General features: G+C 39.7%; 36 non-coding genes and 8 pseudogenes across 36 annotated transcripts; all 44 read right to left on the bottom strand.

Annotated features, from left to right (window-relative positions):
* Positions 1 to 172: 172 nt before the first annotated feature.
* Positions 173 to 291, bottom strand: LOC146013410 (5S ribosomal RNA). The gene has a single exon (XR_014446386.1). It is a non-coding gene; the product is annotated as a 5S ribosomal RNA (ribosomal RNA).
* Positions 292 to 636: 345 nt separating this feature from the next.
* Positions 637 to 755, bottom strand: LOC146010436 (5S ribosomal RNA; annotated as a pseudogene).
* A 345-nt stretch (positions 756 to 1,100) lies between these two features.
* LOC146017012 (5S ribosomal RNA) lies at positions 1,101 to 1,219 on the bottom strand. The gene has a single exon (XR_014449888.1). It is a non-coding gene; the product is annotated as a 5S ribosomal RNA (ribosomal RNA).
* A 346-nt stretch (positions 1,220 to 1,565) lies between these two features.
* Positions 1,566 to 1,684, bottom strand: LOC146013409 (5S ribosomal RNA). The gene has a single exon (XR_014446385.1). It is a non-coding gene; the product is annotated as a 5S ribosomal RNA (ribosomal RNA).
* Positions 1,685 to 2,029: 345 nt separating this feature from the next.
* On the bottom strand, positions 2,030 to 2,148 carry LOC146015692 (5S ribosomal RNA). Its single transcript, XR_014448606.1, has one exon. It is a non-coding gene; the product is annotated as a 5S ribosomal RNA (ribosomal RNA).
* A 361-nt stretch (positions 2,149 to 2,509) lies between these two features.
* LOC146013408 (5S ribosomal RNA) lies at positions 2,510 to 2,628 on the bottom strand. The gene has a single exon (XR_014446384.1). It is a non-coding gene; the product is annotated as a 5S ribosomal RNA (ribosomal RNA).
* A 345-nt stretch (positions 2,629 to 2,973) lies between these two features.
* Positions 2,974 to 3,092, bottom strand: LOC146013406 (5S ribosomal RNA). Its single transcript, XR_014446382.1, has one exon. It is a non-coding gene; the product is annotated as a 5S ribosomal RNA (ribosomal RNA).
* Positions 3,093 to 3,437: 345 nt separating this feature from the next.
* Positions 3,438 to 3,556, bottom strand: LOC146010435 (5S ribosomal RNA; annotated as a pseudogene).
* Positions 3,557 to 3,901: 345 nt separating this feature from the next.
* LOC146017011 (5S ribosomal RNA) lies at positions 3,902 to 4,020 on the bottom strand. Its single transcript, XR_014449887.1, has one exon. It is a non-coding gene; the product is annotated as a 5S ribosomal RNA (ribosomal RNA).
* A 346-nt stretch (positions 4,021 to 4,366) lies between these two features.
* Positions 4,367 to 4,485, bottom strand: LOC146013405 (5S ribosomal RNA). Its single transcript, XR_014446381.1, has one exon. It is a non-coding gene; the product is annotated as a 5S ribosomal RNA (ribosomal RNA).
* Positions 4,486 to 5,285: 800 nt separating this feature from the next.
* Positions 5,286 to 5,404, bottom strand: LOC146013404 (5S ribosomal RNA). The gene has a single exon (XR_014446380.1). It is a non-coding gene; the product is annotated as a 5S ribosomal RNA (ribosomal RNA).
* An 800-nt stretch (positions 5,405 to 6,204) lies between these two features.
* On the bottom strand, positions 6,205 to 6,323 carry LOC146013403 (5S ribosomal RNA). The gene has a single exon (XR_014446379.1). It is a non-coding gene; the product is annotated as a 5S ribosomal RNA (ribosomal RNA).
* Positions 6,324 to 6,668: 345 nt separating this feature from the next.
* LOC146017398 (5S ribosomal RNA) lies at positions 6,669 to 6,787 on the bottom strand. The gene has a single exon (XR_014450272.1). It is a non-coding gene; the product is annotated as a 5S ribosomal RNA (ribosomal RNA).
* Positions 6,788 to 7,133: 346 nt separating this feature from the next.
* On the bottom strand, positions 7,134 to 7,252 carry LOC146015597 (5S ribosomal RNA). The gene has a single exon (XR_014448514.1). It is a non-coding gene; the product is annotated as a 5S ribosomal RNA (ribosomal RNA).
* Positions 7,253 to 7,596: 344 nt separating this feature from the next.
* LOC146013402 (5S ribosomal RNA) lies at positions 7,597 to 7,715 on the bottom strand. Its single transcript, XR_014446378.1, has one exon. It is a non-coding gene; the product is annotated as a 5S ribosomal RNA (ribosomal RNA).
* A 345-nt stretch (positions 7,716 to 8,060) lies between these two features.
* Positions 8,061 to 8,179, bottom strand: LOC146010385 (5S ribosomal RNA; annotated as a pseudogene).
* A 345-nt stretch (positions 8,180 to 8,524) lies between these two features.
* Positions 8,525 to 8,643, bottom strand: LOC146014388 (5S ribosomal RNA). The gene has a single exon (XR_014447343.1). It is a non-coding gene; the product is annotated as a 5S ribosomal RNA (ribosomal RNA).
* A 345-nt stretch (positions 8,644 to 8,988) lies between these two features.
* On the bottom strand, positions 8,989 to 9,107 carry LOC146015060 (5S ribosomal RNA). The gene has a single exon (XR_014447993.1). It is a non-coding gene; the product is annotated as a 5S ribosomal RNA (ribosomal RNA).
* Positions 9,108 to 9,452: 345 nt separating this feature from the next.
* On the bottom strand, positions 9,453 to 9,571 carry LOC146015681 (5S ribosomal RNA). The gene has a single exon (XR_014448595.1). It is a non-coding gene; the product is annotated as a 5S ribosomal RNA (ribosomal RNA).
* A 361-nt stretch (positions 9,572 to 9,932) lies between these two features.
* On the bottom strand, positions 9,933 to 10,051 carry LOC146013401 (5S ribosomal RNA). Its single transcript, XR_014446377.1, has one exon. It is a non-coding gene; the product is annotated as a 5S ribosomal RNA (ribosomal RNA).
* Positions 10,052 to 10,396: 345 nt separating this feature from the next.
* On the bottom strand, positions 10,397 to 10,515 carry LOC146013400 (5S ribosomal RNA). The gene has a single exon (XR_014446376.1). It is a non-coding gene; the product is annotated as a 5S ribosomal RNA (ribosomal RNA).
* Positions 10,516 to 10,860: 345 nt separating this feature from the next.
* LOC146010434 (5S ribosomal RNA) lies at positions 10,861 to 10,979 on the bottom strand (annotated as a pseudogene).
* Positions 10,980 to 11,324: 345 nt separating this feature from the next.
* Positions 11,325 to 11,443, bottom strand: LOC146017009 (5S ribosomal RNA). Its single transcript, XR_014449885.1, has one exon. It is a non-coding gene; the product is annotated as a 5S ribosomal RNA (ribosomal RNA).
* Positions 11,444 to 11,789: 346 nt separating this feature from the next.
* LOC146013399 (5S ribosomal RNA) lies at positions 11,790 to 11,908 on the bottom strand. The gene has a single exon (XR_014446375.1). It is a non-coding gene; the product is annotated as a 5S ribosomal RNA (ribosomal RNA).
* An 800-nt stretch (positions 11,909 to 12,708) lies between these two features.
* Positions 12,709 to 12,827, bottom strand: LOC146013398 (5S ribosomal RNA). The gene has a single exon (XR_014446374.1). It is a non-coding gene; the product is annotated as a 5S ribosomal RNA (ribosomal RNA).
* Positions 12,828 to 13,627: 800 nt separating this feature from the next.
* LOC146015596 (5S ribosomal RNA) lies at positions 13,628 to 13,746 on the bottom strand. The gene has a single exon (XR_014448513.1). It is a non-coding gene; the product is annotated as a 5S ribosomal RNA (ribosomal RNA).
* Positions 13,747 to 14,090: 344 nt separating this feature from the next.
* LOC146013397 (5S ribosomal RNA) lies at positions 14,091 to 14,209 on the bottom strand. Its single transcript, XR_014446373.1, has one exon. It is a non-coding gene; the product is annotated as a 5S ribosomal RNA (ribosomal RNA).
* A 345-nt stretch (positions 14,210 to 14,554) lies between these two features.
* Positions 14,555 to 14,673, bottom strand: LOC146010384 (5S ribosomal RNA; annotated as a pseudogene).
* Positions 14,674 to 15,018: 345 nt separating this feature from the next.
* On the bottom strand, positions 15,019 to 15,137 carry LOC146014387 (5S ribosomal RNA). The gene has a single exon (XR_014447342.1). It is a non-coding gene; the product is annotated as a 5S ribosomal RNA (ribosomal RNA).
* A 345-nt stretch (positions 15,138 to 15,482) lies between these two features.
* Positions 15,483 to 15,601, bottom strand: LOC146015059 (5S ribosomal RNA). Its single transcript, XR_014447992.1, has one exon. It is a non-coding gene; the product is annotated as a 5S ribosomal RNA (ribosomal RNA).
* A 345-nt stretch (positions 15,602 to 15,946) lies between these two features.
* On the bottom strand, positions 15,947 to 16,065 carry LOC146015773 (5S ribosomal RNA). Its single transcript, XR_014448683.1, has one exon. It is a non-coding gene; the product is annotated as a 5S ribosomal RNA (ribosomal RNA).
* Positions 16,066 to 16,411: 346 nt separating this feature from the next.
* Positions 16,412 to 16,530, bottom strand: LOC146017356 (5S ribosomal RNA). The gene has a single exon (XR_014450231.1). It is a non-coding gene; the product is annotated as a 5S ribosomal RNA (ribosomal RNA).
* Positions 16,531 to 16,876: 346 nt separating this feature from the next.
* LOC146013395 (5S ribosomal RNA) lies at positions 16,877 to 16,995 on the bottom strand. The gene has a single exon (XR_014446371.1). It is a non-coding gene; the product is annotated as a 5S ribosomal RNA (ribosomal RNA).
* Positions 16,996 to 17,340: 345 nt separating this feature from the next.
* LOC146011689 (5S ribosomal RNA) lies at positions 17,341 to 17,449 on the bottom strand (annotated as a pseudogene).
* A 345-nt stretch (positions 17,450 to 17,794) lies between these two features.
* Positions 17,795 to 17,913, bottom strand: LOC146015839 (5S ribosomal RNA). The gene has a single exon (XR_014448748.1). It is a non-coding gene; the product is annotated as a 5S ribosomal RNA (ribosomal RNA).
* A 345-nt stretch (positions 17,914 to 18,258) lies between these two features.
* LOC146014691 (5S ribosomal RNA) lies at positions 18,259 to 18,377 on the bottom strand. Its single transcript, XR_014447637.1, has one exon. It is a non-coding gene; the product is annotated as a 5S ribosomal RNA (ribosomal RNA).
* A 345-nt stretch (positions 18,378 to 18,722) lies between these two features.
* LOC146014970 (5S ribosomal RNA) lies at positions 18,723 to 18,841 on the bottom strand. The gene has a single exon (XR_014447908.1). It is a non-coding gene; the product is annotated as a 5S ribosomal RNA (ribosomal RNA).
* A 344-nt stretch (positions 18,842 to 19,185) lies between these two features.
* LOC146013394 (5S ribosomal RNA) lies at positions 19,186 to 19,304 on the bottom strand. Its single transcript, XR_014446370.1, has one exon. It is a non-coding gene; the product is annotated as a 5S ribosomal RNA (ribosomal RNA).
* A 346-nt stretch (positions 19,305 to 19,650) lies between these two features.
* LOC146016610 (5S ribosomal RNA) lies at positions 19,651 to 19,769 on the bottom strand. Its single transcript, XR_014449495.1, has one exon. It is a non-coding gene; the product is annotated as a 5S ribosomal RNA (ribosomal RNA).
* Positions 19,770 to 20,114: 345 nt separating this feature from the next.
* On the bottom strand, positions 20,115 to 20,233 carry LOC146016470 (5S ribosomal RNA). The gene has a single exon (XR_014449362.1). It is a non-coding gene; the product is annotated as a 5S ribosomal RNA (ribosomal RNA).
* A 345-nt stretch (positions 20,234 to 20,578) lies between these two features.
* LOC146010992 (5S ribosomal RNA) lies at positions 20,579 to 20,697 on the bottom strand (annotated as a pseudogene).
* A 345-nt stretch (positions 20,698 to 21,042) lies between these two features.
* Positions 21,043 to 21,161, bottom strand: LOC146010815 (5S ribosomal RNA; annotated as a pseudogene).
* Positions 21,162 to 21,507: 346 nt separating this feature from the next.
* On the bottom strand, positions 21,508 to 21,626 carry LOC146016708 (5S ribosomal RNA). The gene has a single exon (XR_014449590.1). It is a non-coding gene; the product is annotated as a 5S ribosomal RNA (ribosomal RNA).
* Positions 21,627 to 21,971: 345 nt separating this feature from the next.
* On the bottom strand, positions 21,972 to 22,090 carry LOC146013393 (5S ribosomal RNA). Its single transcript, XR_014446369.1, has one exon. It is a non-coding gene; the product is annotated as a 5S ribosomal RNA (ribosomal RNA).
* Between the last annotated feature and the right edge of the window lie 293 nt (positions 22,091 to 22,383).

Below are 22,383 nucleotides of genomic sequence, written 5' to 3'. Positions count from 1 at the left end.
CTGTTTAGCTGCCAAAAGCAGTTGGAATTGGGCCTAAACAGTGTGGTAAGTCTTTAGGTGATGGCTATTGTGTCTGTTTGACCTCTTCCAAATGTCTGTGCTGGCAATAAAAAGAAAAAGTTTCCTATTTAAATAGCTAGAGAATAAAAACAATTTGCCAGTAATGTGAAAAAACCTACAGCACCTGGTGTTCCCATGTGGTCTCCCACCCAAGTACTAACCAGGCCCAACACTGCTTAGCTTCCAAGATCAGACGAGATTGGGCCTATCCAATGTGGTATGGCTGTAGGTGAGTTAAAGCCACTTTTTTGCCCTCTTCTACTTCTATCACCAGGTAAGCTAATACAAAAGTTTCCTAACTGTATTGGCTTACTGAAAAAAATCATGTGTTGGTAATGTAAAAAGACCTACAGGACATGATATTAGCAGGGGGTCTTAAATTAAACTACAAAAGAGGCTCAACACTGTTTAGCTGCCAAAAGCAGTTGGAATTGAGCCTAAACAGTGTGGTAAGTCTTTAGGTGATGGCTATTGTGTCTGTTTGACCTCTTCCAAATGTCTGTGCTGGCAATAAAAAGAAAAAGTTTCCAATATAAATAGCTAGAGAATAAAAACAATTTGCCTGTAATGTGAAAAAACCTACAGCACCTGGTGTTCCCATGTGGTCTCCCACCCAATTACTAACCAGGCCCAACACTGCTTAGCTTCCAAGAACAGACGAGATTGGGCCTATCCAATGTGGTATGGCTGTAGGTGAGATACAGGCACTTTTTTGCCCTCTTCTACTTCTATCACCAGGTAAGCTAATAAAAAAGTTTCCTAACTGTATTGGCCTACTGAAAAAAATCATGTGTTGGTAATGTAAAAAGACCTACAGGACATGATATTAGCAGGGGGTCTTAAATTAAACTACTAAAGAGGATCAACACTGTTTAGCTGCCAAAAGCAGTTGGAATTGAGCCTAAACAGTGTGGTAAGTCTTTAGGTGATGGCTATTGTGTCTGTTTGACCTCTTCCAAATGTCTGTGGTGGCAATAAAAAGAAAAAGTTTCCAATTTAAATAGCTAGAGAATAAAAACAATTTGCCAGTAATGTGAAAAAACCTACATCACCTGGTGTTCCCAGGTGGTCTCCCACCCAAGTACTAACCAGGCCCAACAATGCTTAGCTTCCAAGATCAGACGAGATTGGGCCTATCCAACGTGGTATGGCTGTAGGTGAGATACAGGCACTTTTTTGCCCTCTTCTACTTCTATCACCAGGTAAGCTAATAAAAAAGTTTCCTAACTGTATTGGCTTACTTAAAAAAAATCATGTGTTGGTAATGTAAAAAGACCTACAGGACATGATATTAGCAGGGGGTCTTAAATTAAACTACTAAACAGGCTCAACACTGTTTAGCTGCCAAAAGCAGTTGGAATTGGGCCTAAACAGTGTGGTAAGTCTTTAGGTGATGGCTATTGTGTCTGTTTGACCTCTTCCAAATGTCTGTACTGGCAATAAAAAGAAAAAGTTTCCAATTTAAATAGCTAGAGAATAAAAACAATTTGCCAGTAATGTGAAAAAACCTACAGCACCTGGTGTTCCCATGTGGTCTCCCACCCAAGTACTAACCAGGCCCAACACTGCTTAGCTTCCAAGATCAGACGAGATTGGGCCTATCCAATGTGGTATGGCTGTAGGTGAGTTAAAAGCACTTTTTTGCCCTCTTCTACTTCTATCACCAGGTAAGCTAATACAAAAGTTTCCTAACTGTATTGGCTTACTGAAAAAAATCATGTGTTGGTAATGTAAAAAGACCTACAGGACATGATATTAGCAGGGGGTCTTAAATTAAACTAAAAAAGAGGCTCAACACTGTTTAGCTGCCAAAAGCAGTTGGAATTGAGCCTAAACAGTGTGGTAAGTCTTTAGGTGATGGCTATTGTGTCTGTTTGACCTCTTCCAAATGTCTGTGCTGGCAATAAAAAGAAAAAGTTTCCAATTTAAATAGCTAGAGAATAAAAACAATTTGCCAGTAATGTGAAAAAACCTACAGCACCTGGTGTTCCCAGGTGGTCTCCCACCCAAGTACTAACCAGGCCCAACACTGCTTAGCTTCCAAGATCAGACGAGATTGGGCCTATCCAATGTGGTATGGCTGTAGGTGGTATGGCTGTAGGTGAGATACAGGCACTTTTTTGCCCTCTTCTACTTCTATCACCAGGTAAGCTAATAAAAAAGTTTCCTAACTGTATTGGCTTACTTAAAAAAAATCATGTGTTTGTAATGTAAAAAGACCTACAGGACATGATATTAGCAGGGGGTCTTAAATTAAACTACTAAACAGGCTCAACACTGTTTAGCTGCCAAAAGCAGTTGGAATTGGGCCTAAACAGTGTGGTAAGTCTTTAGGTGATGGCTATTGTGTCTGTTTGACCTCTTCAAAATGTCTGTGCTGGCAATAAAAAGATAAAGTTTCCTATTTAAATAGCTAGAGAATAAAAACAATTTGCCAGTAATGTGAAAAAACCTACAGCACCTGGTGTTCCCATGTGGTCTCCCACCCAAGTACTAACCAGGCCCAACACTGCTTAGCTTCCAAGATCAGACGAGATTGGGCCTATCCAATGTGGTATGGCTGTAGGTGAGTCAAAGGCACTTTTTTGCCCTCTTCTACTTCTATCACCAGGTAAGCTAATACAAAAGTTTCCTAACTGTATTGGCTTACTGAAAAAAATCATGTGTTGGTAATGTAAAAAGACCTACAGGACATGATATTAGCAGGGGGTCTTAAATTAAACTACTAAAGAGGCTCAACACTGTTTAGCTGCCAAAAGCAGTTGGAATTGGGCCTAAACAGTGTGGTAAGTCTTTAGGTGATGGCTATTGTGTCTGTTTGACCTCTTCCAAATGTCTGTGCTGGCAATAAAAAGAAAAAGTTTCCTATTTAAATAGCTAGAGAATAAAAACAATTTGCCAGTAATGTGAAAAAACCTACAGCACCTGGTGTTCCCATGTGGTCTCCCACCCAAGTACTAACCAGGCCCAACACTGCTTAGCTTCCAAGATCAGACGAGATTGGGCCTATCCAATGTGGTATGGCTGTAGGTGAGTTAAAGCCACTTTTTTGCCCTCTTCTACTTCTATCACCAGGTAAGCTAATACAAAAGTTTCCTAACTGTATTGGCTTACTGAAAAAAATCATGTGTTGGTAATGTAAAAAGACCTACAGGACATGATATTAGCAGGGGGTCTTAAATTAAACTACAAAAGAGGCTCAACACTGTTTAGCTGCCAAAAGCAGTTGGAATTGAGCCTAAACAGTGTGGTAAGTCTTTAGGTGATGGCTATTGTGTCTGTTTGACCTCTTCCAAATGTCTGTGCTGGCAATAAAAAGAAAAAGTTTCCAATATAAATAGCTAGAGAATAAAAACAATTTGCCTGTAATGTGAAAAAACCTACAGCACCTGGTGTTCCCATGTGGTCTCCCACCCAATTACTAACCAGGCCCAACACTGCTTAGCTTCCAAGAACAGACGAGATTGGGCCTATCCAATGTGGTATGGCTGTAGGTGAGATACAGGCACTTTTTTGCCCTCTTCTACTTCTATCACCAGGTAAGCTAATAAAAAAGTTTCCTAACTGTATTGGCCTACTGAAAAAAATCATGTGTTGGTAATGTAAAAAGACCTACAGGACATGATATTAGCAGGGGGTCTTAAATTAAACTACTAAAGAGGATCAACACTGTTTAGCTGCCAAAAGCAGTTGGAATTGAGCCTAAACAGTGTGGTAAGTCTTTAGGTGATGGCTATTGTGTCTGTTTGACCTCTTCCAAATGTCTGTGGTGGCAATAAAAAGAAAAAGTTTCCAATTTAAATAGCTAGAGAATAAAAACAATTTGCCAGTAATGTGAAAAAACCTACATCACCTGGTGTTCCCAGGTGGTCTCCCACCCAAGTACTAACCAGGCCCAACAATGCTTAGCTTCCAAGATCAGACGAGATTGGGCCTATCCAACGTGGTATGGCTGTAGGTGAGATACAGGCACTTTTTTGCCCTCTTCTACTTCTATCACCAGGTAAGCTAATAAAAAAGTTTCCTAACTGTATTGGCTTACTTAAAAAAAATCATGTGTTGGTAATGTAAAAAGACCTACAGGACATGATATTAGCAGGGGGTCTTAAATTAAACTACTAAACAGGCTCAACACTGTTTAGCTGCCAAAAGCAGTTGGAATTGGGCCTAAACAGTGTGGTAAGTCTTTAGGTGATGGCTATTGTGTCTGTTTGACCTCTTCCAAATGTCTGTACTGGCAATAAAAAGAAAAAGTTTCCAATTTAAATAGCTAGAGAATAAAAACAATTTGCCAGTAATGTGAAAAAACCTACAGCACCTGGTGTTCCCATGTGGTCTCCCACCCAAGTACTAACCAGGCCCAACACTGCTTAGCTTCCAAGATCAGACGAGATTGGGCCTATCCAATGTGGTATGGCTGTAGGTGAGTTAAAAGCACTTTTTTGCCCTCTTCTACTTCTATCACCAGGTAAGCTAATACAAAAGTTTCCTAACTGTATTGGCTTACTGAAAAAAATCATGTGTTGGTAATGTAAAAAGACCTACAGGACATGATATTAGCAGGGGGTCTTAAATTAAACTAAAAAAGAGGCTCAACACTGTTTAGCTGCCAAAAGCAGTTGGAATTGAGCCTAAACAGTGTGGTAAGTCTTTAGGTGATGGCTATTGTGTCTGTTTGACCTCTTCCAAATGTCTGTGCTGGCAATAAAAAGAAAAAGTTTCCAATTTAAATAGCTAGAGAATAAAAACAATTTGCCAGTAATGTGAAAAAACATACAGCACCCAGGTGGTCTCCCACCCAAGTACTAACCAGGCCCAACACTGCTTAGCTTCCAAGATCAGACGAGATTATGCCTATCCAATGTGGTATGGCTGTAGGTGAGTCAAAGGCACTTTTTTGCCCTCTTCTACTTCTATCACCAGGTAAGCTAATAAAAAAGTTTCCTAACTTTATTGGCTTACTGAAAAAAATCATGAGTTGGTAATGTAAAAAGACCTACAGGACATGATATTAGCAGGGGGTCTTAAATTAAACTACTAAAGAGGATCAACACTGTTTAGCTGCCAAAAGCAGTTGGAATTGGGCCTAAACAGTGTGGTAAGTCTTTAGGTGATGGCTATTGTGTCTGTTTGACCTCTTCCAAATGTCTGTACTGGCAATAAAAAGAAAAAGTTTCCAATTTAAATAGCTAGAGAATAAAAACAATTTGCCAGTAATGTGAAAAAACCTACAGCACCTGGTGTTCCCATGTGGTCTCCCACCCAAGTACTAACCAGGCCCAACACTGCTTAGCTTCCAAGATCAGACGAGATTGGGCCTATCCAATGTGGTATGGCTGTAGGTGAGTTAAAAGCACTTTTTTGCCCTCTTCTACTTCTATCACCAGGTAAGCTAATACAAAAGTTTCCTAACTGTATTGGCTTACTGAAAAAAATCATGTGTTGGTAATGTAAAAAGACCTACAGGACATGATATTAGCAGGGGGTCTTAAATTAAACTAAAAAAGAGGCTCAACACTGTTTAGCTGCCAAAAGCAGTTGGAATTGAGCCTAAACAGTGTGGTAAGTCTTTAGGTGATGGCTATTGTGTCTGTTTGACCTCTTCCAAATGTCTGTGCTGGCAATAAAAAGAAAAAGTTTCCAATTTAAATAGCTAGAGAATAAAAACAATTTGCCAGTAATGTGAAAAAACATACAGCACCCAGGTGGTCTCCCACCCAAGTACTAACCAGGCCCAACACTGCTTAGCTTCCAAGATCAGACGAGATTATGCCTATCCAATGTGGTATGGCTGTAGGTGAGTCAAAGGCACTTTTTTGCCCTCTTCTACTTCTATCACCAGGTAAGCTAATAAAAAAGTTTCCTAACTTTATTGGCTTACTGAAAAAAATCATGAGTTGGTAATGTAAAAAGACCTACAGGACATGATATTAGCAGGGGGTCTTAAATTAAACTACTAAAGAGGATCAACACTGTTTAGCTGCCAAAAGCAGTTGGAATTGGGCCTAAACAGTGTGGTAAGTCTTTAGGTGATGGCTATTGTGTCTGTTTGACCTCTTCCAAATGTCTGTACTGGCAATAAAAAGAAAAAGTTTCCAATTTAAATAGCTAGAGAATAAAAACAATTTGCCAGTAATGTGAAAAAACCTACAGCACCTGGTGTTCCCATGTGGTCTCCCACCCAAGTACTAACCAGGCCCAACACTGCTTAGCTTCCAAGATCAGACGAGATTGGGCCTATCCAATGTGGTATGGCTGTAGGTGAGTTAAAAGCACTTTTTTGCCCTCTTCTACTTCTATCACCAGGTAAGCTAATACAAAAGTTTCCTAACTGTATTGGCTTACTGAAAAAAATCATGTGTTGGTAATGTAAAAAGACCTACAGGACATGATATTAGCAGGGGGTCTTAAATTAAACTACAAAAGAGGCTCAACACTGTTTAGCTGCCAAAAGCAGTTGGAATTGAGCCTAAACAGTGTGGTAAGTCTTTAGGTGATGGCTATTGTGTCTGTTTGACCTCTTCCAAATGTCTGTGCTGGCAATAAAAAGAAAAAGTTTCCAATTTAAATAGCTAGAGAATAAAAACAATTTGCCAGTAATGTGAAAAAACCTTCAGCACCTGGTGTTCCCAGGTGGTCTCCCACCCAAGTACTAACCAGGCCCAACACTGCTTAGCTTCCAAGATCAGACGAGATTGGGCCTATCCAATGTGGTATGGTTGTAGGTGAGATACTGGCACTTTTTTGCCCTCTTCTACTTCTATCACCAGGTAAGCTAATAAAAAAGTTTCCTAACTGTATTGGCTTACTTAAAAAAAATCATGTGTTGGTAATGTAAAAAGACCTACAGGACATGATATTAGCAGGGGGTCTTAAATTAAACTACTAAACAGGCTCAACACTGTTTAGCTGCCAAAAGCAGTTGGAATTGGGCCTAAACAGTGTGGTAAGTCTTTAGGTGATGGCTATTGTGTCTGTTTGACCTCTTCCAAATGTCTGTACTGGCAATAAAAAGAAAAAGTTTCCAATTTAAATAGCTAGAGAATAAAAACAATTTGCCTGTAATGTGAAAAAACCTACAGCACCTGGTGTTCCCATGTGGTCTCCCACCCAAGTACTAACCAGGCCCAACACTGCTTAGCTTCCAAGATCAGACGAGATTGGGCCTATCCAATGTGGTATGGCTGTGGGTGAGATACAGGCACTTTTTTGCCCTCTTCTACTTCTATCACCAGGTAAGCTAAAAAAAAGTTTCCTAACTGTATTGGCTTACTGAAAAAAATCATGTGTTGGTAATGTAAAAAGACCTACAGGACATGATATTAGCAGGGGGTCTTAAATTAAACTACTAAAGAGGCTCAACACTGTTTAGCTGCCAAAAGCAGTTGGAATTGGGCCTAAACAGTGTGGTAAGTCTTTAGGTGATGGCTATTGTGTCTGTTTGACCTCTTCCAAATGTCTGTACTGGCAATAAAAAGAAAAAGTTTCCAATTTAAATAGCTAGAGAATAAAAACAATTTGCCAGTAATGTGAAAAAACCTACAGCACCTGGTGTTCCCATGTGGTCTCCCACCCAAGTACTAACCAGGCCCAACACTGCTTAGCTTCCAAGATCAGACGAGATTGGGCCTATCCAATGTGGTATGGCTGTAGGTGAGTTAAAAGCACTTTTTTGCCCTCTTCTACTTCTATCACCAGGTAAGCTAATACAAAAGTTTCCTAACTGTATTGGCTTACTGAAAAAAATCATGTGTTGGTAATGTAAAAAGACCTACAGGACATGATATTAGCAGGGGGTCTTAAATTAAACTACAAAAGAGGCTCAACACTGTTTAGCTGCAAAAAGCAGTTGGAATTGAGCCTAAACAGTGTGGTAAGTCTTTAGGTGATGGCTATTGTGTCTGTTTGACCTCTTCCAAATGTCTGTGCTGGCAATAAAAAGAAAAAGTTTCCAATTTAAATAGCTAGAGAATAAAAACAATTTGCCTGTAATGTGAAAAAACCTACAGCACCTGGTGTTCACATGTGGACTCCCACCCAAGTACTAACTAGGCCCAACACTGCTTAGCTTCCAAGATCAGACGAGATTGGGCCTATCCAATGTGGTATGGCTGTAGGTGAGATACATGCACTTTTTTGCCCTCTTCTACTTCTATCACCAGGTAAGCTAATAAAAAAGTTTCCTAACTGTATTGGCTTACTGAAAAAAATCATGTGTTGGTAATGTAAAAAGACCTACAGGACATGATATTAGCAGGGGGTCTTAAATTAAACTACTAAAGAGGCTCAATACTGTTTAGCTGCCAAAAGCAGTTGGAATTGGGCCTAAACAGTTTGGTATGTCTTTAGGTGATGGCTATTGTGTCTGTTTGACCTCTTCCAAATGTCTGTGCTGGCAATAAAAAGATAAAGTTTCCTATTTAAATAGCTAGAGAATAAAAACAATTTGCCAGTAATGTGAAAAAACCTACAGCACCTGGTGTTCCCATGTGGTCTCCCACTCAAGTACTAACCAGGCCCAACACTGCTTAGCTTCCAAGATCAGACGAGATTGGGCCTATCCAATGTGGTATGGCTGTAGGTGAGTTAAAGCCACTTTTTTGCCCTCTTCTACTTCTATCACCAGGTAAGCTAATACAAAAGTTTCCTAACTGTATTGGCTTACTGAAAAAAATCATGTGTTGGTAATGTAAAAAGACCTACAGGACATGATATTAGCAGGGGGTCTTAAATTAAACTACAAAAGAGGCTCAACACTGTTTAGCTGCCAAAAGCAGTTGGAATTGAGCCTAAACAGTGTGGTAAGTCTATAGGTGATGGCTATTGTGTCTGTTTGACCTCTTCCAAATGTCTGTGCTGGCAATAAAAAGAAAAAGTTTCCAATATAAATAGCTAGAGAATAAAAACAATTTGCCTGTAATGTGAAAAAACCTACAGCACCTGGTGTTCCCATGTGGTCTCCCACCCAAGTACTAACCAGGCCCAACACTGCTTAGCTTCCAAGATCACACGAGATTGGGCCTATCCAATGTGGTATGGCTGTAGGTGAGTTAAAAGCACTTTTTTGCCCTCTTCTATTTCTATCACCAGGTAAGCTAATACAAAAGTTTCCTAACTGTATTGGCTTACTGAAAAAAATCATGTGTTGGTAATGTAAAAAGACCTACAGGACATGATATTAGCAGGGGGTCTTAAATTAAACTACAAAAGAGGCTCAACAATGTTTAGCTGCCAAAAGCAGTTGGAATTGAGCCTAAACAGTGTAATAAGTCTTTAGGTGATGGCTATTGTGTCTGTTTGACCTCTTCCAAATGTCTGTGCTGGCAATAAAAAGAAAAAGTTTCCAATTTAAATAGCTAGAGAATAAAAACAATTTGCCAGTAATGTGAAAAAACCTACAGCACCTGGTGTTCCCAGGTGGTCTCCCACCCAAGTACTAACCAGGCCCAACACTGCTTAGCTTCCAAGATCAGACGAGATTGGGCCTATCCAATGTGGTATGGCTGTAGGTGGTATGGCTGTAGGTGAGATACAGGCACTTTTTTGCCCTCTTCTACTTCTATCACCAGGTAAGCTAATAAAAAAGTTTCCTAACTGTATTGGCTTACTTAAAAAAAATCATGTGTTTGTAATGTAAAAAGACCTACAGGACATGATATTAGCAGGGGGTCTTAAATTAAACTACTAAACAGGCTCAACACTGTTTAGCTGCCAAAAGCAGTTGGAATTGGGCCTAAACAGTGTGGTAAGTCTTTAGGTGATGGCTATTGTGTCTGTTTGACCTCTTCAAAATGTCTGTGCTGGCAATAAAAAGATAAAGTTTCCTATTTAAATAGCTAGAGAATAAAAACAATTTGCCAGTAATGTGAAAAAACCTACAGCACCTGGTGTTCCCATGTGGTCTCCCACCCAAGTACTAACCAGGCCCAACACTGCTTAGCTTCCAAGATCAGACGAGATTGGGCCTATCCAATGTGGTATGGCTGTAGGTGAGTCAAAGGCACTTTTTTGCCCTCTTCTACTTCTATCACCAGGTAAGCTAATACAAAAGTTTCCTAACTGTATTGGCTTACTGAAAAAAATCATGTGTTGGTAATGTAAAAAGACCTACAGGACATGATATTAGCAGGGGGTCTTAAATTAAACTACTAAAGAGGCTCAACACTGTTTAGCTGCCAAAAGCAGTTGGAATTGGGCCTAAACAGTGTGGTAAGTCTTTAGGTGATGGCTATTGTGTCTGTTTGACCTCTTCCAAATGTCTGTGCTGGCAATAAAAAGAAAAAGTTTCCTATTTAAATAGCTAGAGAATAAAAACAATTTGCCAGTAATGTGAAAAAACCTACAGCACCTGGTGTTCCCATGTGGTCTCCCACCCAAGTACTAACCAGGCCCAACACTGCTTAGCTTCCAAGATCAGACGAGATTGGGCCTATCCAATGTGGTATGGCTGTAGGTGAGTTAAAGCCACTTTTTTGCCCTCTTCTACTTCTATCACCAGGTAAGCTAATACAAAAGTTTCCTAACTGTATTGGCTTACTGAAAAAAATCATGTGTTGGTAATGTAAAAAGACCTACAGGACATGATATTAGCAGGGGGTCTTAAATTAAACTACAAAAGAGGCTCAACACTGTTTAGCTGCCAAAAGCAGTTGGAATTGAGCCTAAACAGTGTGGTAAGTCTTTAGGTGATGGCTATTGTGTCTGTTTGACCTCTTCCAAATGTCTGTGCTGGCAATAAAAAGAAAAAGTTTCCAATATAAATAGCTAGAGAATAAAAACAATTTGCCTGTAATGTGAAAAAACCTACAGCACCTGGTGTTCCCATGTGGTCTCCCACCCAATTACTAACCAGGCCCAACACTGCTTAGCTTCCAAGAACAGACGAGATTGGGCCTATCCAATGTGGTATGGCTGTAGGTGAGATACAGGCACTTTTTTGCCCTCTTCTACTTCTATCACCAGGTAAGCTAATAAAAAAGTTTCCTAACTGTATTGGCCTACTGAAAAAAATCATGTGTTGGTAATGTAAAAAGACCTACAGGACATGATATTAGCAGGGGGTCTTAAATTAAACTACTAAAGAGGATCAACACTGTTTAGCTGCCAAAAGCAGTTGGAATTGAGCCTAAACAGTGTGGTAAGTCTTTAGGTGATGGCTATTGTGTCTGTTTGACCTCTTCCAAATGTCTGTGGTGGCAATAAAAAGAAAAAGTTTCCAATTTAAATAGCTAGAGAATAAAAACAATTTGCCAGTAATGTGAAAAAACCTACATCACCTGGTGTTCCCAGGTGGTCTCCCACCCAAGTACTAACCAGGCCCAACAATGCTTAGCTTCCAAGATCAGACGAGATTGGGCCTATCCAACGTGGTATGGCTGTAGGTGAGATACAGGCACTTTTTTGCCCTCTTCTACTTCTATCACCAGGTAAGCTAATAAAAAAGTTTCCTAACTGTATTGGCTTACTTAAAAAAAATCATGTGTTGGTAATGTAAAAAGACCTACAGGACATGATATTAGCAGGGGGTCTTAAATTAAACTACTAAACAGGCTCAACACTGTTTAGCTGCCAAAAGCAGTTGGAATTGGGCCTAAACAGTGTGGTAAGTCTTTAGGTGATGGCTATTGTGTCTGTTTGACCTCTTCCAAATGTCTGTACTGGCAATAAAAAGAAAAAGTTTCCAATTTAAATAGCTAGAGAATAAAAACAATTTGCCAGTAATGTGAAAAAACCTACAGCACCTGGTGTTCCCATGTGGTCTCCCACCCAAGTACTAACCAGGCCCAACACTGCTTAGCTTCCAAGATCAGACGAGATTGGGCCTATCCAATGTGGTATGGCTGTAGGTGAGTTAAAAGCACTTTTTTGCCCTCTTCTACTTCTATCACCAGGTAAGCTAATACAAAAGTTTCCTAACTGTATTGGCTTACTGAAAAAAATCATGTGTTGGTAATGTAAAAAGACCTACAGGACATGATATTAGCAGGGGGTCTTAAATTAAACTAAAAAAGAGGCTCAACACTGTTTAGCTGCCAAAAGCAGTTGGAATTGAGCCTAAACAGTGTGGTAAGTCTTTAGGTGATGGCTATTGTGTCTGTTTGACCTCTTCCAAATGTCTGTGCTGGCAATAAAAAGAAAAAGTTTCCAATTTAAATAGCTAGAGAATAAAAACAATTTGCCAGTAATGTGAAAAAACATACAGCACCCAGGTGGTCTCCCACCCAAGTACTAACCAGGCCCAACACTGCTTAGCTTCCAAGATCAGACGAGATTATGCCTATCCAATGTGGTATGGCTGTAGGTGAGTCAAAGGCACTTTTTTGCCCTCTTCTACTTCTATCACCAGGTAAGCTAATAAAAAAGTTTCCTAACTTTATTGGCTTACTGAAAAAAATCATGAGTTGGTAATGTAAAAAGACCTACAGGACATGATATTAGCAGGGGGTCTTAAATTAAACTACTAAAGAGGATCAACACTGTTTAGCTGCCAAAAGCAGTTGGAATTGGGCCTAAACAGTGTGGTAAGTCTTTAGGTGATGGCTATTGTGTCTGTTTGACCTCTTCCAAATGTCTGTACTGGCAATAAAAAGAAAAAGTTTCCAATTTAAATAGCTAGAGAATAAAAACAATTTGCCAGTAATGTGAAAAAACCTACAGCACCTGGTGTTCCCATGTGGTCTCCCACCCAAGTACTAACCAGGCCCAACACTGCTTAGCTTCCAAGATCAGACGAGATTGGGCCTATCCAATGTGGTATGGCTGTAGGTGAGTTAAAAGCACTTTTTTGCCCTCTTCTACTTCTATCACCAGGTAAGCTAATACAAAAGTTTCCTAACTGTATTGGCTTACTGAAAAAAATCATGTGTTGGTAATGTAAAAAGACCTACAGGACATGATATTAGCAGGGGGTCTTAAATTAAACTAAAAAAGAGGCTCAACACTGTTTAGCTGCCAAAAGCAGTTGGAATTGAGCCTAAACAGTGTGGTAAGTCTTTAGGTGATGGCTATTGTGTCTGTTTGACCTCTTCCAAATGTCTGTGCTGGCAATAAAAAGAAAAAGTTTCCAATTTAAATAGCTAGAGAATAAAAACAATTTGCCAGTAATGTGAAAAAACATACAGCACCCAGGTGGTCTCCCACCCAAGTACTAACCAGGCCCAACACTGCTTAGCTTCCAAGATCAGACGAGATTATGCCTATCCAATGTGGTATGGCTGTAGGTGAGTCAAAGGCACTTTTTTGCCCTCTTCTACTTCTATCACCAGGTAAGCTAATAAAAAAGTTTCCTAACTTTATTGGCTTACTGAAAAAAATCATGAGTTGGTAATGTAAAAAGACCTACAGGACATGATATTAGCAGGGGGTCTTAAATTAAACTACTAAAGAGGATCAACACTGTTTAGCTGCCAAAAGCAGTTGGAATTGGGCCTAAACAGTGTGGTAAGTCTTTAGGTGATGGCTATTGTGTCTGTTTGACCTCTTCCAAATGTCTGTACTGGCAATAAAAAGAAAAAGTTTCCAATTTAAATAGCTAGAGAATAAAAACAATTTGCCTGTAATGTGAAAAAACCTACAGCACCTGGTGTTCCCATGTGGTCTCCCACCCAAGTACTAACCAGGCCCAACACTGCTTAGCTTCCAAGATCAGACGAGATTGGGCCTATCCAATGTGGTATGGCTGTGGGTGAGATACAGGCACTTTTTTGCCCTCTTCTACTTCTATCACCAGGTAAGCTAAAAAAAAGTTTCCTAACTGTATTGGCTTACTGAAAAAAATCATGTGTTGGTAATGTAAAAAGACCTACAGGACATGATATTAGCAGGGGGTCTTAAATTAAACTACTAAAGAGGCTCAACACTGTTTAGCTGCCAAAAGCAGTTGGAATTGGGCCTAAACAGTGTGGTAAGTCTTTAGGTGATGGCTATTGTGTCTGTTTGACCTCTTCCAAATGTCTGTACTGGCAATAAAAAGAAAAAGTTTCCAATTTAAATAGCTAGAGAATAAAAACAATTTGCCAGTAATGTGAAAAAACCTACAGCACCTGGTGTTCCCATGTGGTCTCCCACCCAAGTACTAACCAGGCCCAACACTGCTTAGCTTCCAAGATCAGACGAGATTGGGCCTATCCAATGTGGTATGGCTGTAGGTGAGTTAAAAGCACTTTTTTGCCCTCTTCTACTTCTATCACCAGGTAAGCTAATACAAAAGTTTCCTAACTGTATTGGCTTACTGAAAAAAATCATGTGTTGGTAATGTAAAAAGACCTACAGGACATGATATTAGCAGGGGGTCTTAAATTAAACTACAAAAGAGGCTCAACACTGTTTAGCTGCAAAAAGCAGTTGGAATTGAGCCTAAACAGTGTGGTAAGTCTTTAGGTGATGGCTATTGTGTCTGTTTGACCTCTTCCAAATGTCTGTGCTGGCAATAAAAAGAAAAAGTTTCCAATTTAAATAGCTAGAGAATAAAAACAATTTGCCTGTAATGTGAAAAAACCTACAGCACCTGGTGTTCACATGTGGACTCCCACCCAAGTACTAACTAGGCCCAACACTGCTTAGCTTCCAAGATCAGACGAGATTGGGCCTATCCAATGTGGTATGGCTGTAGGTGAGATACATGCACTTTTTTGCCCTCTTCTACTTCTATCACCAGGTAAGCTAATAAAAAAGTTTCCTAACTGTATTGGCTTACTGAAAAAAATCATGTGTTGGTAATGTAAAAAGACCTACAGGACATGATATTAGCAGGGGGTCTTAAATTAAACTACTAAAGAGGCTCAATACTGTTTAGCTGCCAAAAGCAGTTGGAATTGGGCCTAAACAGTTTGGTATGTCTTTAGGTGATGGCTATTGTGTCTGTTTGACCTCTTCCAAATGTCTGTGCTGGCAATAAAAAGATAAAGTTTCCTATTTAAATAGCTAGAGAATAAAAACAATTTGCCAGTAATGTGAAAAAACCTACAGCACCTGGTGTTCCCATGTGGTCTCCCACTCAAGTACTAACCAGGCCCAACACTGCTTAGCTTCCAAGATCAGACGAGATTGGGCCTATCCAATGTGGTATGGCTGTAGGTGAGTTAAAGCCACTTTTTTGCCCTCTTCTACTTCTATCACCAGGTAAGCTAATACAAAAGTTTCCTAACTGTATTGGCTTACTGAAAAAAATCATGTGTTGGTAATGTAAAAAGACCTACAGGACATGATATTAGCAGGGGGTCTTAAATTAAACTACAAAAGAGGCTCAACACTGTTTAGCTGCCAAAAGCAGTTGGAATTGAGCCTAAACAGTGTGGTAAGTCTATAGGTGATGGCTATTGTGTCTGTTTGACCTCTTCCAAATGTCTGTGCTGGCAATAAAAAGAAAAAGTTTCCAATATAAATAGCTAGAGAATAAAAACAATTTGCCTGTAATGTGAAAAAACCTACAGCACCTGGTGTTCCCATGTGGTCTCCCACCCAAGTACTAACCAGGCCCAACACTGCTTAGCTTCCAAGATCACACGAGATTGGGCCTATCCAATGTGGTATGGCTGTAGGTGAGTTAAAAGCACTTTTTTGCCCTCTTCTATTTCTATCACCAGGTAAGCTAATACAAAAGTTTCCTAACTGTATTGGCTTACTGAAAAAAATCATGTGTTGGTAATGTAAAAAGACCTACAGGACATGATATTAGCAGGGGGTCTTAAATTAAACTACAAAAGAGGCTCAACAATGTTTAGCTGCCAAAAGCAGTTGGAATTGAGCCTAAACAGTGTAATAAGTCTTTAGGTGATGGCTATTGTGTCTGTTTGACCTCTTCCAAATGTCTGTGCTGGCAATAAAAAGAAAAAGTTTCCAATTTAAATAGCTAGAGAATAAAAACAATTTGCCAGTAATGTGAAAAAACCTACAGCACCTGGTGTTCCCAGGTGGTCTCCCACCCAAGTACTAACCAGGCCCAACACTGCTTAGCTTCCAAGATCAGAAGAAATTGGGCCTATCCAATGTGGTATGGCTGTAGGTGAGATACAGGCACTTTTTTGCCCTCTTCTACTTCTATCACCAGGTAAGCTAATAAAAAAGTTTCCTAACTGTATTGGCTTACTTAAAAAAAATCATGTGTTGGTAATGTAAAAAGACCTACAGGACATGATATTAGCAGGGGGTCTTAAATTAAACTACTAAACAGGCTCAACACTGTTTAGCTGCCAAAAGCAGTTGGAATTGAGCCTAAACAGTGTGGTAAGTCTTTAGGTGATGGCTATTGTGTCTGTTTGACCTCTTCCAAATGTCTGTGCTGGCAATAAAAAGAAAAAGTTTCCAATTTAAATAGCTAGAGAATAAAAACAATTTGCCAGTAATGTGAAAAAACCTACAGCACCTGGTGTTCCCAGGTGGTCTCCCACCCAAGTACTAACCAGGCCCAACACTGGTTAGCTTCCAAGATCAGAAGAAATTGGGCCTATCCAATGTGGTATGGCTGTAGGTGAGATACAGGCACTTTTTTGCCCTCTTCTACTTCTATCACCAGGTAAGCTAATAAAAAAGTTTCCTAACTGTATTGGCTTACTTAAAAAAAATCATGTGTTGGTAATGTAAAAAGACCTACAGGACATGATATTAGCAGGGGGTCTTAAATTAAACTACTAAACAGGCTCAACACTGTTTAGCTGCCAAAAGCAGTTGGAATTGGGCCTAAACAGTGTGGTAAGTCTTTAGGTGATGGCTATTGTGTCTGTTTGACCTCTTCCAAATGTCTGTACTGGCAATAAAAAGAAAAAGTTTCCAATTTAAATAGCTAGAGAATAAAAACAATTTGCCTGTAATGTGAAAAAACCTACAGCACCTGGTGTTCCCATGTGGTCTCCCACCCAAGTACTAACCAGGCCCAACACTGCTTAGCTTCCAAGATCAGACGAGATTGGGCCTATCCAATGTGGTATGGCTGTAGGTGAGATACAGGCACTTTTTTGCCCTCTTCTACTTCTATCACAAGGTAAGCTAATAAAAAAGTTTCCTAACTGTATTGGCTTACTGAAAAAAATCATGTGTTTGTAATGTAAAAAGACCTACAGGACATGATATTAGCAGGGGGTCTTAAATTAAACTACTAAAGAGGCTCAACACTGTTTAGCTGCCAAAAGCAGTTGGAATTGGGCCTAAACAGTGTGGTAAGTCTTTAGGTGATGGCTATTGTGTCTGTTTGACCTCTTCCAAATGTCTGTACTGGCAATAAAAAGAAAAAGTTTCCAATTTAAATAGCTAGAGAATAAAAACAATTTGCCAGTAATGTGAAAAAACCTACAGCACCTGGTGTTCCCATGTGGTCTCCCACCCAAGTACTAACCAGGACTAACACTGCTTAGCTTCCAAGTTCAGGCCTATCCAATGTGGTATGGCTGTAGGTGAGTTAAAAGCGCTTGTTTGCCCTCTTCTACTTCTATCACCAGGTAAACTAATACAAAAGTTTCCTAACTGTATTGGCTTACTGAAAAAAATCATGTGTTGGTAATGTAAAAAGACCTACAGGACATGATATTAGCAGGGGGTCTTAAATTAAACTACAAAAGAGGCTCAACACTGTTTAGCTGAAAAAAGCAGTTGGAATTGAGCCTAAACAGTGTGGTAAGTCTTTAGGTGATGGCTATTGTGTCTGTTTGACCTCTTCCAAATGTCTGTGCTGGCAATAAAAAGAAAAAGTTTCCAATTTAAATAGCTAGAGAATAAAAACAATTTGCCTGTAATGTGAAAAAACCTACAGCACCTGGTGTTCCCATGTGGTCTCCCACCCAAGTACTAACTAGGCCCAACACTGCTTAGCTTCCAAGATCAGACGAGATTGGGCCTATCCAATGTGGTATGGCTGTAGGTGAGATACAGGCACTTTTTTGCCCTCTTCTACTTCTATCAAATGGTAAGCTTATAAAAAAGTTTCCTAACTGTATTGGCTTACTGAAAAAAATCATGTGTTGGTAATGTAAAAAGACCTACAGGACATGATATTAGCAGGGGGTCTTAAATTAAACTACAAAAGAGGCTCAACACTGTTTAGCTGCCAAAAGCAGTTGGAATTGGGCCTAAACAGTGTGGTAAGTCTTTAGGTGATGGCTATTATGTCTGTTTGACCTCTTCCAAATGTCTGTATTGGCAATAAAAAGAAAAAGTTTCCAATTTAAATAGCTAGAGAATAAAAACAATTTGCCAGTAATGTGAAAAAACCTACAGCACCTGGTGTTCTCAGGTGGTCTCCCACCCAAGTACTAACCAGGCCCAACACTGCTTAACATCCAAGATCAGACGAGATTGGGCCTATCCAATGTGGTATGGCTGTAGGTGAGATACAGGCACTTTTTTGCCCTCTTCTACTTCTATTACCAGGTAAGCTAATACAAAAGTTTCCTAACTGTATTGGCTTACTGAAAAAAATCATGTGTTGGTAATGTAAAAAGACCTACAGGACATGATATTAGCAGGGGGTCTTAAATTAAACTACTAAAGAGGCTCAACACTGTTTAGCTGCCAAAAGCAGTTGGAATTGAGCCTAAACAGTGTGGTAAGTCTTTAGGTGATGGCTAGTGTGTCTGTTTGACCTCTTCCAAATGTCTGTGCTGGCAATAAAAAGAAAAAGTTTCCAATATAAATAGCTAGAGAATAAAAACAATTTGCCAGTAATGTGAAAAAATCTACAGCACCTGGTGTTCCCAGGTGGTCTCCCACCCAAGTACTAACCAGGCCCAACACTGCTTAGCTTCCAAGATCAGACGAGATTGGGACTATCCAATGTGGTATGGCTGTAGGTGAGATACAGGCATTTTTTTGCCCTCTTCTACTTCTATCACCAGGTAAGCTAATACAAAAGTTTCCTAACTGTATTGGCTTACTGAAAAAAATCATGTGTTGGTAATGTAAAAAGACCTACAGGACATGATATTAGCAGGGGGTCTTAAATTAAACTACAAAAGTGGCTCAACACTGTTTAGCTGCCAAAAGCAGTTGGAATTGAGCCTAAACAGTGTGGTAAGTCTTTAGGTGATGGCTATTGTGTCTGTTTGACCTCTTCAAAATGTCTGTGCTGGCAATAAAAAGAAAAAGTTTCCAATTTAAATAGCTAGAGAATAAAAACAATTTGCCAGTAATGTGAAAAACCTACAGCACCTGGTGTTCCCATGTGGTCTCCCACCCAAGTACTAACCAGGCCCAACACTGCTTAGCTTCCAAGATCAGACGAGATTGGGCCTATCCAATGTGGTATGGCTGTAGGTGAGATAAAGGCACTTTTTTGCCCTCTTCTACTTCTATCACCAGGTAAGCTAATAAAAAAGTTTTCTAACTGTATTGGCTTACTTAAAAAAAATCATGTGTTGGTAATGTAAAAAGACCTACAGGACATGATATTAGCAGGGGGTCTTAAATTAAACTACTAAACAGGCTCAACACTGTTTAGCTGCCAAAAGCAGTTGGAATTGGGCCTAAACAGTGTGGTAAGTCTTTAGGTGATGGCTATTGTGTCTGTTTGACCTCTTCCAAATGTCTGTACTGGCAATAAAAAGAAAAAGTTTCCAATTTAAATAGATAGAGAATAAAAACAATTTGCCTGTAATGTGAAAAAACCTACAGCACCTGGTGTTCCCATGTGGTCTCCCACCCAAGTACTAACCAGGCCCAACACTGCTTAGCTTCCAAGATCAGACGAGATTGGGCCTATCCAATGTGCTATGGCTGTAGGTGAGATACAGGCACTTTTTTGCCCTCTTCTACTTCTATCACCAGGTAAGCTAATAAAAAAGTTTCCTAACTGTATTGGCTTACTGAAAAAAATCATGTGTTGGTAATGTAAAAAGACCTACAGGACATGATATTAGCAGGGAGTCTTAAATTAAACTACTAAAGAGGCCCAACACTGTTTAGCTGCCAAAAGCAGTTGGAATTGGGCCTAAACAGTGTGGTAAGTCTTTAGGTGATGGCTATTGTGTCTGTTTGACCTCTTCAAAATGTCTGTACTGGCAATAAAAATAAAAAGTTTCCAATTTAAATAGCTAGAGAATAAAAACAATTTGCCTGTAATGTGAAAAAACCTACAGCATCTGGTGTTCCCATGTGGTCTCCCACCCAAGTACTAACCAGGCCCAACACTGCTTAGCTTCCAAGATCAGACGAGATTGGGCCTATCCAATGTGGTATGGCTGTAGGTGAGTTAAAGCCACTTTTTTGCCCTCTTCTACTTCTATCACCAGGTAAGCTAATACAAAAGTTTCCTAACTGTATTGGCTTACTGAAAAAAATCATGTGTTGGTAATGTAAAAAGACCTACAGGACATGATATTAGCAGGGGGTCTTAAATTAAACTACAAAAGAGGCTCAACACTGTTTAGCTGCCAAAAGCAGTTGGAATTAAGCCTAAACAGTGTGGTAAGTCTATAGGTGATGGCTATTGTGTCTGTTTGACCTCTTCCAAATGTCTGTGCTGGCAATAAAAAGAAAAAGTTTCCAATATAAATAGCTAGAGAATAAAAACAATTTGCCTGTAATGTGAAAAAACCTACAGCACCTGGTGTTCCCATGTGGTCTCCCACCCAATTACTAACCAGGCCCAACACTGCTTAGCTTCCAAGAACAGACGAGATTGGGCCTATCCAATGTGGAATGGCTGTAGGTGAGTTAAAGCCACTTTTTTGCCCTCTTCTACTTCTATTACCAGGTAAGCTAATACAAAAGTTTCCTAACTGTATTGGCTTACTGAAAAAAATCATGTGTTGGTAATGTAAAAAGACCTACAGGACATGATATTAGCAGGGGGTCTTAAATTAAACTACTAAAGAGGCTCAACACTGTTTAGCTGCCAAAAGCAGTTGGAATTGGGCCTAAACAGTGTGGTAAGTCTTTATGTGATGGCTATTGTGTCTGTTTGACCTCTTCCAAATGTCTGTACTGGCAATAAAAAGAAAAAGTTTCCAATTTAAATAGCTAGAGAATAAAAACAATTTGCCTGTAATGTGAAAAAACCTACAGCACCTGGTGTTCCCATGTGGTCTCCCACCCAATTACTAACCAGGCCCAACACTGCTTAGCTTCCAAGAACAGACGAGATTGGGCCTATCCAATGTGGTATGGCTATAGGTGAAATACAGGCACTTTTTTGCCGTCTTCTACTTCTATCACCAGGTAAGCTAATAAAAAAGTTTCCTAACTGTATTGGCTTACTGAAAAAAATCATGTGTTGGTAATGTAAAAAGACCTACAGGACATGATATTAGCAGGGGGTCTTAAATTAAACTACTAAAGAGGCTCAACACTGTTTAGCTGCCAAAAGCAGTTGGAATTGGGCCTAAACAGTGTGGTAAGTCTTTATGTGATGGCTATTGTGTCTGTTTGACCTCTTCAAAATGTCTGTACTGGCAATAAAAAGAAAAAAGTTTCCAATTTAAATAGATAGAGAATAAAAACAATTTGCCTGTAATGTGAAAAAACCTACAGCACGTGGTGTTCCCATGTGGTCTCCCACCCAAGTACTAACCAGGCCCAACACTGCTTAGCTTCCAAGATCAGACGAGATTGGGCCTATCCAATGTGGTATGGCTGTAGGTGAGATACAGGCACTTTTTTGCCCTCTTCTACTTCTATCACCAGGTAAGCTAATAAAAAAGTTTCCTAACTGTATTGGCTTACTGAAAAAAATCATGTGTTGGTAATGTAAAAAGACCTACAGGACATGATATTAGCAGGGGGTCTTAAATTAAACTACTAAAGAGGCTCAACACTGTTTAGCTGCCAAAAGCAGTTGGAATTGGGCCTAAACAGTGTGGTAAGTCTTTAGGTGATGGCTATTGTGTCTGTTTGACCTCTTCCAAATGTCTGTGCTGGCAATAAAAAGAAAAAGTTTCCAATTTAAATAGCTAGAGAATAAAAACAATTTGCCAGTAATGTGAAAAAACCTACAGCACCTGGTGTTCCCATGTGGTCTCCCACCCAAGTACTAACCAGGCCCAACACTGCTTAGCTTCCAAGATCAGACGAGATTGGGCCTATCCAATGTGGTATGGCTGTAGGTGAGTTAAGTCCACTTTTTTGCCCTCTTCTACTTCTATTACCAGGTAAGCTAATACAAAAGTTTCCTAACTGTATTGGCTTACTGAAAAAAATCATGTGTTGGTAATGTAAAAAGACCTACAGGACATGATATTAGCAGGGTGTCTTAAATTAAACTACAAAAGAGGCTCAACACTGTTTAGCTGCCAAAAGCATTTGGAATTGAGCCTAAACAGTGTGGTAAGTCTTTAGGTGATGGCTATTGTGTCTGTTTGACCTCTTCCAAATGTCTGTGCTGGCAATAAAATGAAAAAG

This window comes from Crinia signifera, chromosome 6 (genome assembly GCF_055691185.1).
Source record: "Crinia signifera chromosome 6, ASM5569118v1, whole genome shotgun sequence".
NCBI classification, from domain to species: Eukaryota; Metazoa; Chordata; class Amphibia; order Anura; family Myobatrachidae; genus Crinia; species Crinia signifera.
This window is presented reverse-complemented; position numbering and strand designations above follow the sequence as displayed.